This window comes from Aythya ferina, assembly GCF_964211825.1.
Source record: "Aythya ferina genome assembly, chromosome: 3".
NCBI lineage: Eukaryota > Metazoa > Chordata > Aves > Anseriformes > Anatidae > Aythya > Aythya ferina.
Window position 1 is genome coordinate 37,238,056 of NC_140298.1, and position 17,406 is coordinate 37,255,461.

The 17,406-nt window shown below is 42.7% G+C and overlaps 1 long non-coding RNA gene across 3 annotated transcripts in view; it reads right to left on the bottom strand.

Moving 5' to 3' along the window:
- LOC311434604 overlaps positions 1–10,149 on the bottom strand; it is a 34,314-nt gene extending 24,165 nt beyond the window's left edge. For 2 of the 3 annotated variants that reach the window (XR_014691591.1, XR_014691592.1), the window contains exon 1: positions 1,646–1,859. This is a non-coding gene — a long non-coding RNA (uncharacterized lncRNA). Of the gene's footprint in view, positions 1–1,645; positions 1,860–2,321; positions 2,444–2,643; positions 2,979–5,585; positions 5,669–6,222; positions 6,313–8,712; positions 9,047–10,031 lie in introns of those variants that run through there. The other variant, XR_014691590.1, reaches the window with a different exon arrangement.
- Positions 10,150–17,406: the final 7,257 nt, after the last annotated feature.

The window sequence follows — 17,406 nt, forward strand, 5'->3', positions numbered from 1 at the left end:
CATGTAAATAATTGACATTGATTCAGAGAAGGGCTGACTGCTACAGTGGAAGAAAGGCTCGTGCTACTCAAACAGGCGAGAACCACCCTCACCAGCAGCACCAGCTCCAAGTGAGACACTCAGTGCCTCACCTGCCACAGACACAGATTCAACATGAGTTTAGGATGAGTACATGGGGCTCAATGTGTACACAAGGTCCAGGAACAGCTCTACTGTCTCTCTGGGGTTTAAAACTCACTCACAAGGGGGCAAGACAGATGTGGGACCATGGCCTCTTCTAGAAGATGTAGAAAAGAGCCCTACCCAGATTTCACTGGAGACAACAAGCTGCTGCATACCAAGCCAGGACAGGCAAGAGGTTAATGGTACTAACTGGTCCAAAAAGGAAAATACTGAACATACAAATCAAAGACCAGTGACAGCTTTGGAAATCAGCTAGTCCATTGCATCCTGCCAGCCTGAAAATCTGCATCTCCTCAAACCCAGAACTGTCAAAGCCACTAGAGAAAAACTAAGGAGAGCAAAATATTGACTTCAAGCCCTTCATGCTCATAAATCAGAGTTTTCATTTTCCAAGCTGCAACAGTTTTCTTGCTTATGTGAGTGCAGGAAGTATTTCCCCACCAGTTGGTTCATACCAGCAATCATTCTGGTGGCCATACAAAGTACCCCTGTTGTATAACATTCCTTTGGAGGAAAAAAAAAAAAAAAATCTTAATTCAAACAGTCATCTTCCCCTTCATTTCATTTCATTCTGGTCTTCACACATAAAATGAACAGCTGACAATGAACTGTTTAAAATCTAGGATCGCACGAACACCGGTGTAAATCTCAGGCCCGAAGGCTGAAGCATTTCTCCAGCAAAAGCCTCCTGGGCGTCTGTTACTGGTTTGAACTTCAACCCGCGGCACAAGGATGACAGCATTACCAGTGGAGGCTTGGACAAAATCTATCTGTGAGGAAGCACAGATGTAATTCTGCTGATGTAAACAGATCTTTATGTATTAATGGCAAATTTAATCCATGATACTGATTACATTCCCCTTGGAGGTCCAGATAAACATCTGGTATAAATCAGTCTGGTTCTTTTGACTTCACTAGGATTACAACGCTCAAAGCCAGTTAAAGATCTCACCCAGTGTCTAAGGAATATTTACAGATTTTCACTTAAACCTGGCAAATACTATCAGCTTTAAGTTTCCAACCAAAGGCAGAAGGGATCAGAATGTGTTCAGTCAGAATAAAAATGATTTTTTTAAACAACGCAAAAAAGGAAAAGCAGACATTATTTCAGTGCAGCCAGCCTGAAACATTTAGTTCAAAGTAAAAGGGTTAGAATTACAAATGCTTTTAAGTCTCCTTAAAAAAAAAAAAAAAAAAAAAAAAAAAAAAAAAAAAAAAAAAAAAAAAAAAAGGCAAATCTTTATGCTTAACAGTACTGTGTCAAAACAGAAAGGTAAAGTTTTGTTTTGAAAACACTGAAATGAGTTATTCCATTTTTCATTTGGGAACAACAAAGAAAACTTACTTTCTTTTTTCTTTCTTTTTTTTTTTTTTTAAAAAAGAACAAGAGGGCCTGTTCTGCTCTATGCAGAAACATTTTTTGAAAAAAAAAAATTTTTTTTGCAGTTCTTCAAAAACTCACCTTTTTTCAGGCAACCTATGAACTGGGGAGAGTGGAAGCACATTCTTTCAAACAGGAGCATTTTTGGGGATAACAATAACAGCAGTAAGAGAACTTCACAATCCCGCTCATCTCCGTTGCTCTCCCTTCTGAGGCTGTCTGGTACCTTTGATCACTTGGTAGCAATAGTCTTGTAGCAAGCTAATGTTAGCAAATCTGGTAACTCAGAGAGAACCTGGTTTCCCCCACAGCTGAGCTGTGTTTAGTAGAGACACAAAAGAGCCCCTATCACACCTGCAATTACATACGAGTGTCTGTGCTCACCTGGAGGTGTGGGTCCAGCAAGCACCCAAACACTGAATTCTTAGGGTTCAGCAGCATCAGGAACAGACCTGTGAGCTAAAGGCTCAGAAAGGGTCCTGCTTTCTCCTCTCCCTTGTACCACTGCCAGCATGGCACATCACGCCCATGCTGCCTTAATCCCCATGTGTCTCTCAGGCCACAGACAGATGCTTCTGCTCAAAACCAGCTCCTGCCTGCTGCCTATCCCTCCTCTTCCCTGCTCCTTGCCCCACCAGCTAATCCCCAAAGAACAGCATATCCCTGTACATCATGCTTAAAGCATTTTGTCCATACATAAGAGTAACAACCGCAGGTATTTAAAATGTGGTGCAATCTAGATAAAGCAACCTCTCACCTTCTAGAGACCGCCATGCATTCTCTCGTAGAGTTGTGAGCTCTTGGCGTTATGGAAAATGTTTCCAGTGCCCAGGTGACTATTGGCTGCTCCTTGGTATTGCTTGACAAAGTTTTCAACATCTAAAAAAATAACATTTCTTTTGGTGTGTGCTAGATGCTCTAGTGGCAAGCAGGAGGAGCATACTTGTACCAGTAGCTATGTGCAGACCCTGGACATGTATGGCCCTTAAAACCAGTTGAGTGCAGCAGAGATACAACCCCTAAATTCAGCAGTAGCAGGCTGGCATTGCCTATTTCTTTTTAAAAGCAGACTTTTTTACCTCCTCACAGCTGGTGCTTGCGTGGTATCAGCCATCTGGAAGTTGAGCTTCTTTCTAGGAACCTCATTTCACTAGATACATTTTCATCTGCTCTTCAGAGAGAGAAAGCAAGCAGAAACCAAGAGTGAAGCCTGCTGCAGGATCCTCTGAACGCTGCTTTGCACTTTACTGCAACCCTCTCTTGCCTACATTTGTTGCCAGGTGTTTATATTCTTCATAACAGATTGATTTGCCATTGACTTTCCAGAGCTGCTTTCAGACGAGGAACTCTAATTTGAAGTGACTTGTGCAGGCCTGATCCTTAGAAGTGCTGAGCATGGCCGCAGTCAGCTCTCCTGTAAGAACAAGACCATCATTTTTAATCTGTGAGGAGGGCAAAACCAAAAGCAACAGCCATTTGACCCCAAGAGATTGTTATTTCAGTAAAGAAAACAAGTAAATCTTGGCATCGGCTTTGGGGCATAAAAGAAACATTTAATCATTTCTTAAACACATTGCACATTAAACTAAATGCGAATCACCCAATCCAAGGAGAACAGATTTCTGTTAGCTGGACAGTCAGGACAGCCTTTTTTTTTTTTTTTTTTAAATCAACAAACTTCAGAGAATGACTCAGCTGTGACCCAAGCTATTTTATGATTATTTTCCAACACAAAGAGATATTCTAAGTCCCAAATGTGGGGACTGGAAGGGAAAGGAAAAATTACAGAGCTTTTGGAGAGTACTAGAACAAAAGAGCTGAGAGGGTTATCACCCTCCAAAGCTTTCAGATAGATAAACAGTCTTCAAAAGCAATATAGATCAGCTGTTCTGGCTCCATAAAATATTCCTGGGCTGGGAGCATCAGTTTTATGACCCAGTGTTCAGACATGGGTGGCCATTCCATCAGAGTGCAAAGGTGACCTGGCAAATGCCTGCATGACTGAGGAACAACATCCTCCAGTACACGCGGTCACTGCGAGCCTCACACATCAGATGCCGAAGGGCCGCAGAATCGATCCTTTTCCAAGAGGTTGGAGCAATGGAAATCACTGCTTTGCTGTTGTTTCTGCACAGATCCCATGTCTGTAGTATGTCTGGTCTTTTTTCACCGCAGTCTTACACTTTGCTTCTCCTGTGAAGATTGCCTTGTATGTTCTCTTACCACCCTCTTTCCACACATTTATGCAAAGGGAGGCAAATGACATTTACTTGCGGTTTGCATAATCTCATCTGTATTTATAGCCACAGGAATTTTGATGCAAATCTTTCCTTTTCCTTCTCCCTTTTCCTTTCCCTTTCCCAATACAAAGACCCTGTAAGGAAAAGAGTTCCACAGAAAAACTGAAAATTCATAATAGTGACTCACATTTATTATGCCCCATCCAGACTTTTCTTATATAAGGCTGAGTCACTCATTAGCTGAACCTTTGCAAAGAAAGAAGAAAATTTGATTTTTTTTTTCAACATTTGTTCAGGTCTCAGTTTTCTCAGTTACAGCAATGCAGGTTATAGCTTCACCAGAATCATCCTGATTTAATTCTCTGTGACTTCTCTCTCTCTCTCTTTTTTTTTTTTTTTTTTTTTTTTTTTACTTAATTGGAAATTGCTAACCTGTAAGACCCACAACAGAAGGGCTCTGCCCAAACAGAGGCAGCAGTGATCTGGTTTGGCTTTTGGGCTGTTACCTGGTACGATTTTAGGTGAAATTGGTTCTCTTGCAACACCTTCTTCCATTTCACATGCTCTGGACATTTCATATTTATTTTCCAAAGCCCCCACAACACATATGTCATGGAGATATATTCGTCTCCCTGTGCATGTAAGTTGTGTTGTTTGAGAGTTTATTGCTAGTTTGGACCTCTGCCTTGCCCTGCCTCGTATATAGCCATCACCCCATTAGCTGCCTTGCCTGCCCGATTTGGGGAAACACAGTGGGTTTGTGCATCTGCTGGTTTGCTCTGAACCTGAACAAGCCTCTCGAGGGCTGCCGTTCCAGCAACGCTTCTTTCCAAACCTTTCCTGCCACGCTCTATGAATGCAACACATTTCACCTTTGTTTTTCATCAGCCCTTTTTGTGGCCAATCATTTAATGTGGAATTCGAGGAAATTATAATCTTCATGGTACCCTTAATATTTTTTTTCACCTTTAGGTACAAATCACACATTTTCTTGTCATGCTGCACGTCGTAGTGCCCTAGGTTTCATTGTCAAAGCTTGTTTATGATGTCGGTGGGTATTGTCTAAATGGCAAAACAAACAGATTTACCAGATTTTCCCAAGAAGAAGGTTTAGGAACCCATGCGGCTTCAACAACCGATGGAAAGATGATCAAGAAAAATAACCTGCTCTGGACTTCTTAATTATATAGGAATAACCAGTGCAATGTCTTTGTCCAGTGGGACAACAAAGTGAGCATTTAAAGATGTGCTGGTTGGGTGACTGGCAATTAAATCACATGCAGAGCAGTGAAATGTAATTTCTATCTTGCAAGGATTTTGTGCTTGTGTTTGGATGTGTATGCCCCATCACTGCTCAGTAGACAGCAGCATAACCCTGTGCAAGCTTCAGTGTGTTGCAGCTGCCAACGCACTTCACATCTGTTTGGAGGGGAAGGTCTCCAGGGTTAGGCAGAGAGTTCAAGCCCCACGCTTAGTTTGAAACTCATCCTGCAGCTGGCTCCCACACCTCTGAGATTCCTATCACTGTGTCCCTGAACAAAAAGCTGTCCCAAAGTGGCAAATCACTGTCACATCTGCTCTCTATCAAAAGCCAGTCAGCAATTACATACACCTAACTCATTTAGACACTTGCATCAAGTAGCTACATTGATACAAACAGACAGGCAACAAATATTTGGCTCTAAATGAGGAGATGCTTCAGGCAGAAATGCTCACAGTGAGGCCATGATTTCAGAGAGATGTTTAGCCAGGATGGGACAGCAGTCCCATCCTGCCCTTACCTGCCCTTTTGCTGGTGTCAGCTCAAGCATTTGTGCAGCCTCATGGTCCACAGGGTGAAAGAAATGACCCAGTGAAAGACAGCCTGTCATCAGCAAAAAATAAAGGTAAGTCTCAGCACAGAGAGATGGCCTAACCCCCACCAGCATGTCCACGGCCACCATGGAGGAGGTGGCAAAGCCCCCAGAGAGTCAGGAGACCACCAGCCAGAGGGCACACCAAGATGAGATCTCCGAGGTCCAAGCACACGTGCATGTTTTTTCCACCTAAATTGCAGTTGGACTTGATGATCTTTGTGGGTCCCTTCCATCTGAATTATTCCATTCTCACGTAAATACCTCTGACTGTTTTGCCTAGTGAGTACATTGTAAATAAATAATTGGGATTGCATTTTACCTTAACCTAACTGAAGTATCAGTGACTCACAGTAACTTGCATATGTTTCTTGTCCAAAGGGTGCAGGGGAAGTGCAGTGAATCTGCACACCAGAGCTCTAGGTCACCATCAGCAGTGCCCAAGCCTTGCAGGGCATTTTCCAGAGCACCCAGAGGGTAAAGAAGCATACCACAAATAAGTTGCATAAGACAGTGTGAGAAATGGCACTGGGGGCCAGAAGAAAAAGAAATGTTTGCCACCTACCCCAGAAAACATGATTTGACAATTTCTTACACAGAGGCAAGCCGCAGGAACAGGGATTTCAGCCTCTTAGTATCAACACATTGAGTTGAGCTGAAAACAGGAATAATATGCCAAACATTTATTCTGAAAATGAAAATTGATCTGCTCACAGCCAGTTCTGCACTTTGCTTTTCTGTTGACACAAAAGGGTCAATATTTGCTATTCTCTGGCTCCTATGGGCTTGCCACCAATACGTATTTGCATGGAGCTCAGCACTACCCAGGTTTCTTGACAGTAAGCCAGAAGGGCACAAATGTACTCAGAGGTTTTATAAATGACTAGGAAATCCCTCTCCAAAGTACTAATTCTCACAGACAAGTGTTTTGAAGTACTCACCTCATTTAGGTACAGTGTAAATATGACTTTCAAGAAAAAAAATGCCCTGTTTTAGCTGTAGATCAGCTTGAGTGTCAAAATGAACTTCTGAGTAGATCCTCCTGCACCACATTCTGCCAAGCAGCGTTAGTGTTGCGGGCCAAGATCAATTGAAGAAATGTGAATCACATCTACCTCATTGAATCCTGTTATCATAATTACTTCCCAGCTCATTTTTCCTTCCCAGCACAAGGCTTTCTGAGCACAGGAGTTCACTGAGCTCCTGGTAACTTGCCATGCACACTGACAGAGCTGGCATGTATCAGGCTTTGTTAGAGGGATGTTGAAGCTTCCATGCTTGCAGTCCCTGTTCACACACGCTACCTCTGTGTGATGTTAGTGTGTCATTGAGCAGTCCAGCTTCTTGAAAGCTGCACCAGCAGCCTTTTTGGTTCATTTTTTCCATTTATGAAATATATAGTTTTAAAAGGTTGTATTATCACAGGTTCTTGTTGTTAGCAGCACAACTAATTCCACTGAGATCGCATTTGTTTGGGATGTGGCTGCCCATCATGGTGTTTGCTAATTCTTTTATTTTCTTCTAGTGGTATTAATGAGCTAATGGCTCACCTTCATGTTTTTGGTGCCTTTGCATTAGCATACTTTGGAATGAACTACATAGTTCAAAAAAAAAAAAAAAAAAGTGCTAAAGAGACTTAAATTAGTCATAAAAGGGATTACACATTCAAAATAAAATTATTCTTTCATTTGTCTCCTTAGGAGCTTCTTTGACAACATCTGAAGACAAGGCAACGCCTCCCACTAACTTGTGACACGTTGACTTTCATTTTTAGGCACCAAATATTGGAGAATGAACACTCAAAACTACTGTGTCCTGCTGCTCAGCTTCCCTGTTCACATCTACAGACGAGTGAAGTGTGGGCAAGGACAATAACTATTAATATAGCTGATTTTATACAAGGATTAACTAATTCTCAGGCGAGTAAAACCTGACTCCAAAGAGGAACTGTTCCCAAATTTTCATGCATATGTTAAATGAGGAATGAGCAACACAGGTAGGGAGAGAAAAGGGCTCTTCTCTTTGTCCCCAGTTCTGCCCCTCATTAAAGCAGTATTTCTGAGGATGCTCACAGTGCAAGTCCCTGCCCAATCCAGCATTTTGGGGATGCACTGGCAGCCTCTGTGCTCCTCTCAATGGCGGAGGCCTGGACCACTGGCAGCATGGAGTGCAGCTCTGAGTTCAGCCAGGGGAAGCTGTCATAAGTATGGCAAAGAACAAGCTGGTTTTAGCCTAATAGGCACTATCAGAGCCTAAGGTATCCAGAACAACATTTTTTTAAAATCTTTTTCAAGCAACAGAGTACTTATGAAATATCAAAGTGCATCTCCAACCCACTGAGCAAGCCTACCTCAGTATATACCCTTCCAACAAGAACAGCATTTATTCTGAGAACTGGAAATTTCTTTTAGACTTTTACCCTTCATAGACTGCCATGATTTTAAGTTTCTCTTTTCATCACGAACTTGACTTTCTCATTAAGCCACTCATATACTTGAAGTATCTGTCAGGGACACTGGGTGAAGTAATGCTGATGACTACATGTTCCCAGTAATCAATACCTAGCATGTATGTGATTTTACAAAGACAGGGAAAAAAAAAAAAAAGAGAGAGAGAGAGAGAGAGAAAGAAACACTACTATAATTAGGGCCATAAGTTTTGGGGGAATTTGCCCATGCTCTGTGGTAGGTTAACCAGTTTCAGGTTGAAGAACTTCAAGAAAGCAGTCTACATCCAGCCTGACATTTTTATGACATGTTTAACTGAGGAGCTTATAATTAACTTCCGAGGCACATTGTTCATTTCAGGAATGACTGGCCATCTCTCCCACCCATCCCTGCCTTTGCCCACTTTACAGCCTGTGACTGGAAAAGCTGAAGTTATAACAAACCTTCTGCTGGAAAGGCAGATGACTAAACTGGACTTAAGGGGAGAAATTTAATACAATACTGTTAACTCTGACAGTCATTTTGTAACACCAAAGCTGGAAAACAGTGCTCTCAGCTCTCTGATGTTCAGATTTCTCCCTCTGTAAAATGGGATTAATAGTACTTACCTATTCCACAGACATGTTGAGACAATTTGTCTACCACAATTTGAAGTCCTCATCTGAGAGATGCTTCAACAAAGCAGATTATTATTAAAATCACAGTCCTTTTGGAAAAGCAGTTAAAAATAATACTTTGTATGTTCAAGTGCATGCTCTAGTCTTTTTTCCACTGCTGGTCTTCATTGTATATTTGTTGTGTATTTTAAGAATGGCATGGCTGCAAACAAATAACATCTGCCTGAGAAGTTTTCTTTCAAACAATACCAAAAAAAATGGGCAGATGAAATGGAGGGAGCTCTTTGCCATCTCTTGGGTCTTTCCTTTCTCACCAGGTACAAGGCTAGAAAACAATAAAGTGGAGCACCATAAATGACAAAAATCTGCATGCCATTGTCTCATTTGATGCTTACTGCAGAGAACATGCATTTTACGGTTTTCAGTCATCATCTTTGCATGAGTAATGATCTATTTTGTTGCTAAGGATCTCTACTGGTGGCAAATTAATATGTGTGGATTCATTAAGCATGTTTTCCCTTGAATGTGTGATTGTTTCGCTTCCCCCTCCTCAGAATACAAACAAATGCTGCTGTGCCTCACCACGGTGTGAATCAGTAGGATCTTCCAGTTTTGCAGGCACAACCAGAAAACAAAAAATGACACATTTTTCACACAAGTTAAAAATATCTCAAAACAAACCTCTTTGTCACACAGGGCTGGATTCTGATCTTAGAAAATGCATGAAATAGGAGTAGATCCATGGAAGAGAAAGAAATTATTCTGTACTTCCCCTAGAACTGAGGATTTTGGTCCTCTGAAGATGTGAAATATGTACAAGTTCCCTCAGCTTCCATCTCCTCCCTGCACTACCCCACCAACAGCCCGGGTCCCAGGAGCTCCTGCTTCTTACTTTTCCAAACCACATTTGGCATCTTTTCACCTCACTTTCCCTGGCCACACAAACACACTTAGTTAGGGAGAGTCTACTTGATGTTATACAACTGCAAGATGTCTGTCCTTCAAAGGAAATTATGTAGGTATATTTGAACAACAATTAAACAACATTTCATATTTGAAATGTCTTTCAAATAACCTTACGCTATAAGCCAAAGAAACCGCTCCCAAGCAATTGCAAGTTCCTGTGTGGCTGACATGGATTTTACCTTTTCAAGTGGAAAGGCACACCAGGCCAATGAGCTGATAACACATGGTCAAGCATAGTTTTGAATTTCCTCATAAATCTGGCATCATAAATTTGGTATTTGTGTAAACAAAAGGGAAGAAAAAGAAAAAAGGATAAACATTCCTATAAATCTTAGAGTACTTACCCTGAAGATCAGAACAGTTCCTTGAGTAAATATGTAATTAGAAAGTGTTACAAAGTGCATTTAATTTACTTCAGAGATGAGAGTAACTCCGCTGGAGCCTTTCTGGTCCTTCAACTGCATAAACACCTACAATTAGATTTATTTTACTTTATTTTTTACTAGACAAGACATGCTATGAATCCACTGGAAAAGAGCAATCCCAGTGCTAGCTATATATTCATTTAATGCTTATGTAGCATTTCATTAATATTTTGAAATTATTGGATTTCAGACCTTGTTATGAAGAAAAGACAAATGACATCTCCCCATCAGAACCAACCTGAGACATCAAGCTTCTTAAACTGCGTTATTCCCCCATCCTCCATTTCTTAGAATATCTGAACAGCCACTGAACCGATACATTTAAAATTACTAGGGAAAAATGATTTCTCGGCTGTCACTTTGCCAAGTTTCACTATGAAATGTGTTTTTGTATCTCCATTATAAAACTCTGCAAGTAGGGAGCAAAGACCGAGCAGCACTGGGAGGGATACTGAGCTGCAGTCACAGCGAAGCAAAGCAGCCCACTGTGGATCATTCATCCAAGCCTGCACCCATCCATGTGCGAGCTGAAATACCAGGCGAGGAGCACTGAGGAGGCTTTTGTGGCTGACCGGAGCATCCGTGTGTGTCTGCCTGGGCTTTGCAGCTCCAGCAAACACCTTGAACAGCAGCAATTGCAATTTTGTGATAGTGCTCAATGGCATAGCCATTTTCTTTCACACTAAATATGATCTGAGGTAAGGTGCTGAAGAGCCGGCAACTATAACATTGAGTGAGTCTCAAGTCATATGCGTGGTTTTACCAACGTCACCATCACTTGCTTTTTCCTGATTCCACATATGCATTAGTAAAAAGTAAAGCATTTTACTATGAAAACCATCTTGACACTGCTGGATCTCAGATCTTTTTATGGACATACGACAAACGACATCTCCCCATCAGTAGCCAGAAAGGCCACTGTTTGCCTCAACTCTGTTATTTTTAACTTTAAAGTTCAAAAACCAGTTTGCTGTCTTTGAATCCGATTGACGTGTTACAATGAAATGCACAAGCAGTTATGAAAAACTTACCGTTTCTTGCTATATATCATTGCTTCATTACTTCTAGATGTTGAACTTGGATCGACTTGGTGGCATGAACAGATTTTCCAACAGGTAATCGACTTCAAGAGAACGCCTGGAATAATTTTCGCTGGCTGTTACACTGAGAATGAGTCTCCTTCCATTAATTAATCACTTTGAGGGAAATGTTTCTTTCTGAATAAACTCATTATTTTTAAACACATGACATTTGGCTGTATAAATAAGCTCTAGAACTGTGATTTAAAACGTGTGCTTACTGTAGGCATGGTATGCCATGGATAGCAAAGCCTCCTCTGCATTTTCTGGAATGACTTCATCTTCTGATTACAAAGAAAAGGAGGCAGGGAAATGAACTGACTTGTGATTTCACCCACTTATTATCAGGATTTAATACTTGCGTGACTTTTGAATCTAAAGATGCCCACAAGGGGACATCAACTGTGTACCCAGAGAGACTGAAGCATACTCACAGAAAGCAAAAGCACATCTAAAGATGACAGAACCCAACCAAACCCAAACCAAGATGCAACAAATTAGTCTTTGCTAACACAGAGATACTCCCTCAGGCTCCACTGCACCAGTTCAGTGACAGTCATTCAAAACTTGCTTCATTTTAAGATGGTTTTCACACGATGAGGCTTGGGCAGATGTTCTCTTCCAAATCTGGTTTTACCATCTGACGATATTACTACCCACATTGCTAACGAAAGGTTACAATCTCCCAGCTAATTTTATCTCAAGTGTATTGAGATTTCTCATCAGCAGAGCTGGGTGGAAGTCTGCCTCCAATACAGAAACCCAGTTAACAACACCAATTAACAAAAATAATAATAATCTCGCTAGCAAAAATGCAGAGTGACTAGTAACAATTTCTGGCTGCAAGTCTAAAAAAGCCAAAGAAAATAATTTTCCTTGCAATGAATTACTAGATGTGCAACTACTTGACTAGGGGAATGGAGTTAGTCCTGGTACTCATTGCCACAAAATGCTGTGGTTTGCAAAAAATTTACGTTGATTTCAGGTGATGAAATATGTTGATAAAGGGTAGGGCCATTGTTTGCTGGACCACGATGGTCTGGATGCTGAGGTTAAAACCTCTGACAATCAGAAGGATGTATACCACCTTCTGTAAGAATTTGCTGCTAGCCATAGATACCTATAGGGCATCTGCCTGACCCAGAAGGGCCGTTTTTATCCTGACAGAGTTGCTCTGCTTTAGTTTTTCAGAAGTACCTGTAAGGGAACAGTGGCTTCAAACTCAGTCTGGACCACTTGGCTTTTGTCTTTTCTCTGCCTGCTTTTTCCTAGCATTCATACAAAGGAGGACTTCACACCACAACAGCCCCCAGCCCATCCAGGCTGAATTCAACTCAAAGTACTCTCCTCCAAAAACCCATCCCTGCCACTTCCACCAGAGGAGGCACGCCAGCAGTGACAGAAGTACTAGCATTTCACTGGAAGCATCAGAAGCCAGACTTTCCATGCCAGGTATGCTAGCCCACACTGGACAGTAGTTCACACGGGTGGGTACAAATCCAGCCCCTTTAGGGACAGGCAGAGCTCTTGACCTATTGGCTGCATGGGTCTTTAAGATATTAAAAAGAGAAAAACAAACCAAGATTAAAAAAAAAAAAAAAAAAAAAAAGAAAGAACAATCTTTGCTTCTCCAAGTATTAACATGATGCTCCAGAGTGTGCAATTGGAGCAAACACTCTGATAATGATGGTTTTTAAGGGTCCCAATTAAAAGAAGCATTTTTCTAGCCACACCACTCAAGCATCTCCCTCACTTGGTCTTGCCCTGGCCCCAGGCCAGCAGCAACAAGGGAGCAGGAGCCGTCCTGCCTGGCAGCCCCGGCAGCCTGCGCCCTCGGCTCCCACCAGCCCGTTGAGCAATGCGGACAGGAAGGGAGCTGCAGCTGCAGCTTTGGCTGCACTTCACTCAGAAGGTATGCAGCCACGACTCCAAAACACTGAGCGCTTTACTGACCTTCTTAAAGCACTACCTAAAACAGGAGAAAAAATAAATAAATAAAAAATAAACTAAAATTTGTTAAATTCATTTAAACTTTTTTTTTTTTTCAGTCATTTGGGAAGCTCCAGTCTGCATGATGACTACAAAGCAATGCATCCGACAGACTTGTCACATAATTTGAATGTGTCTGCGCAAGATGAAAATTCAAACCTTCCCTACTTAAGCTATCAATCAAAGTGAAGCTAAAATTACAGCTTAACAAGCAGGTATACATGTTTTAGTTAGCAAATGAGGCAAGCAGGGCACAGTATTTTTAGATGCAGTTATGAGGAAAAGGGTGAAAAATAGATGGAGGAAGGAAGGAAAAATTGTGTCTCTTAGCTTGGCTCAGGCTTCTGAAGTTTCAGCTAACATTGGCGATGTTTGGGTATGATGCTTCTCCTAATGGCATTCAAGAAGTCTCTCGGACTATTGGTGTGCATGTAATTATACTGCAATTTTAAAATATATATATATGAGCTAGAAAAGAGTGACTGAAACCTCCCCAAAACTTACAAATTACTTATGAGCTGCTTTATTAGGTGAGCCCAGAGGGTCAGGATGATCATAAAACACTGCTTTTCAAGCAGATGCTCACCAAAATCCAACGCACATCAAGTTGATGTGCCTTCCAGCTGAACCCACAGAGAACTTTGGGATTACTAAATCTGTATCAACATTGAGCTGCTTTTCTCTCTCAAACTATGGAAATGATTTGCCCAAACATAGCCATCATTCATCTCCCCTAACACCACACAATAACATGCCAGTCGCAGCGCTGCTGATCTGACTCTAGTCTGGGCTGTTGGACCCGCAGCCAGCCAAGTTTCCATTCCCTGCATTGTATCAGCGAAACTGCTTCCCGTAACGCTGGGAGGTGGAAGGGGACATCTAATTTATCTTGCAGGTGCGCTGAACTCGTTGCCGAGCATATTAATGAGAGTGACAAATAGGCTACGGCCTACCACAAAAGCTTTGTGGGTCTGGAACCACTTGCACGCTTGCAAGAGAGCTCACAGCAAAGCACCCGTGTGCTCGCTGATGGAAGCCACAGCTCCAGCAGAGGCATTGCTGCTGCTGCTCACATCTTTCCCCAAGGCTGATGGACAAAAGTGCTCACCCCCACAGCTATAACCCTGCCCATGATGTGATTACATGTACTTGTGCTTGTCCTACCTCTGCTGCATACCTGTAGGCGCTGCCTACTTCTGCTCCAGAGCAGAACAGTCGGAGGAGGCATCTTTTGCTTTGCTGCCAGCATCTCAGAGAGTTTTTCAGGTACCCAGGAAGCAAGTAGGTCCTCATTCCCCAGGCCTCGTGGCCTTGTGTTCCTCCTTGTTCCCCTCTGGTTCCCAAGGTGGGGGCTGTGGTGGGTGCTCCCATGGGTCTCACGGTCCCTGGTCAGCTCTGGGGCAGCCTCAGGACCCTCGCCCTGCCTTGCCTCGTCCCAGCAGTACCTACACAGCTCCTGCTGCTCAGCTGTGGTCCTCTCAGCTGCCTCACAAGGTTCAGTCACTGCCTTCTGGAGGCCCAGATCTTCAGAGACAGAAGATACGAGGCCTCATCTTCGGGGTCAGGATCAGCAGTTTTGGCTACAGCATTCCTAGAAACACTCATAAGTAGACCTTCCAGGTATGTCCTGGGTGTTAATTTGGGGCTTAATTCAGAAACAAAAGGAATTTTCCCTAGCTTTATTACATGCAAACACACACAAACACAAGCGCAGTCACAATTGCATTAGGAATAAATGAGTTCATCCTGGCACCCCTTGCAATGAAGAAAACCACAACGGAGGATGCCAGAACTCTGCCCTGTCCTCATCTTTTGGCACATTTTGCTCCTGATTCCCAATCTTCTGCCTTGGCTAAAGCATATCCACCCATGGCAGCATTGAATTCAGGTCACAGAAGCTGGAGGTTTTTGCTAGAATTTGATTTAAACTGGAGCTGTCCTGGTAAACTGCTTATCAGAAATAACATAAGACTGTCTTCTCAAAAAAATGTTGCAAAAACCTGTTTGCAAAAGACAGAAAGTCAGCCGTGAAAAGCTAGCTGTTTTTCATAGCAGAACAGTTTATTTGCTAATGTCTAGTGGAAATGGAAGAAAAAAACCTCAAGGGTGCTGGTTGATTCATTTTCAAAATAATCAGCCAAAGTCTGAAGCAAAGGCTAGCTGGTTTCATGATACCAGAATCTGCTGAATGCTATTCTTGTTGGTTGGATGAATATGGGGAGCGGGGTTCTCTGTTTCTTTTCACATGTCTTTCTCCAAAAGGAATCATTTCATCCTAAATGGCAGCTAGTAACCCGCTGAAGAGGGAAAATAGACCAGCTGGTAGTGAAGAGTCAACTGTCTGGCCCCAGCTGGGGACTGAAACAAGAAGCCTTTTTGTATTACTCTTTAGCCCATCCTGGGGTGTGACTCATTAGTGTCTTCATGTCTCATCGAGATGTTTTGGTCAGTCTTTTAATTTTAAGAACAGTCTGATCTGTTTTTCCTTTTCTTTCGGGGTGCATGCTGTGTTTTCTTGCAGCTTCTACACTCTCCTGTCTGCTGGAGCCGCTTCAGGTTCAAGACTGCAATTAGGAGGAAGAAAGGTTGCTGAGCCAAACAAAAGACCTGTGGTGAGCTTTTGTCCTCCACCAGCAATTAGCTCAAAGTTAAAGCAGAAGTTGGAACCTCTGAGCTGCTGCAGTCCCACAGGTGTGAGCAGGCTGAGCAGGGCACAAGGACCTCACTCAGGAGGGCCTGGGCTGGTGCCCTGAGCTCAGGACAGGGCCTGCACAGGATGGAAACACAGGGAGGCTGAATCTCTGCTTCAACAAGAAATTTTGCTGAAGCGCAGTGCGTGCAGGAGAGTCAGGGACAAGCTAAGGCAGCTGTGCTTATTGATTTTGACAGGTTTTTCTTTTGCTCAGGAGATTTCAGCCGCAGCTGGCAAATCTCCTGGAAAAAAACAACTTGTCCAGTGGGTGCTAGTAAAAACAGGTCCTCTCCCCAACCAAAGCACCTCAGCAAGCAAACAGCACGGACGAGACAGGAAAGTCTGAGAATAAAGTCAGAGGTAGGAGTGCTGGGGAATGGAAAAGTAGAACCTGAGAGCAGAGTAAACTACCTGAAATAAAGTCAAAGACATCCATTATGCAAGTCTTGATCTATCCAAGCATCCCATTTTAAATCATTCTTTATTCTCTGAAACCTAGTGTGTTTGTAGCCTGGATGACAACTCCAGTTGCAATTCTCACAGCTTCATGAGCCTGTTTTCCTGGGTTGCCTTTCTCTTTTGGGAAGCAGAATGAGTATAAGCAAGATCTGGGCAAGAAGAGGAATGAGGAGGGGAAAGCAAGGAGTAGATTTCTGATAGCTTGGAAAGAAGACGCGATGGACAGACAAAAGAAAGCTTCAGTGTGGAAGAAAAGTGAAGGCAGAGCATGAGCAGGCTGTTGGCCACAAGAGTACCTCGAGGTGTACACACACAAGCCTTACTGGTGTTGGTTGGGGCCCAGGCAGCTGAGAGCCATGCTGGTGAACATACATTTGACTGAAATTTTGGAAGTGGATGAGCCCAGGGCACACCAGAGCCAAAGGGAAACATTTCTCATAGAGGGCCTGTGCTGATGCAAAGACCAATGCAGAGGCTGCCTTGGGATTTTCTGGGTGAACTGAGCCCTCGTGGTTGCAGGGAAATTCTGTAGCTAAGTCATTCCAACCGCAAACTTTAATATTAATTGTGTGTGTGCATTTCCTCTACCATGTTTATCAGCCTGGAAAATTAAGAGATGAGGAAAACAAGTAATGCCATGCCATGCTCCACTGGCTCTTCCCACTTAGCATGTCACCAAAGCCAGCTGCAATGAATTCAGAAAAGAAAATTTGGGCAGCTGCTATTTCCACTGCAACCATGCTCATTTGTGCCCGCTAAAAATACCACCTCTGATACCACAAGAGCAGTTTACTTGAACTCATCGGAGTCAGAAAGAGGTCTGTCCCTCAGGAAACAAGACTACCACAGAAAAGGTTGTTTGGAGAGATTTTTTTTTCTTTCTTTGCCTTTCTGTCCTAGCTGTATTTTTATGTGCACTCCAGAATAAGCACTGCTGTAACCAGTTTCTTTCATACCATAGACCCTGGTACTCAGCACTCCTGCTCTCTGCCCTCCTTTCATGGTATTCCTTTTGCCAAGCTGTAACCACTTTTTCTGAATCGACCTCGATGACTCTGTCCAGCCTGAAGATTTG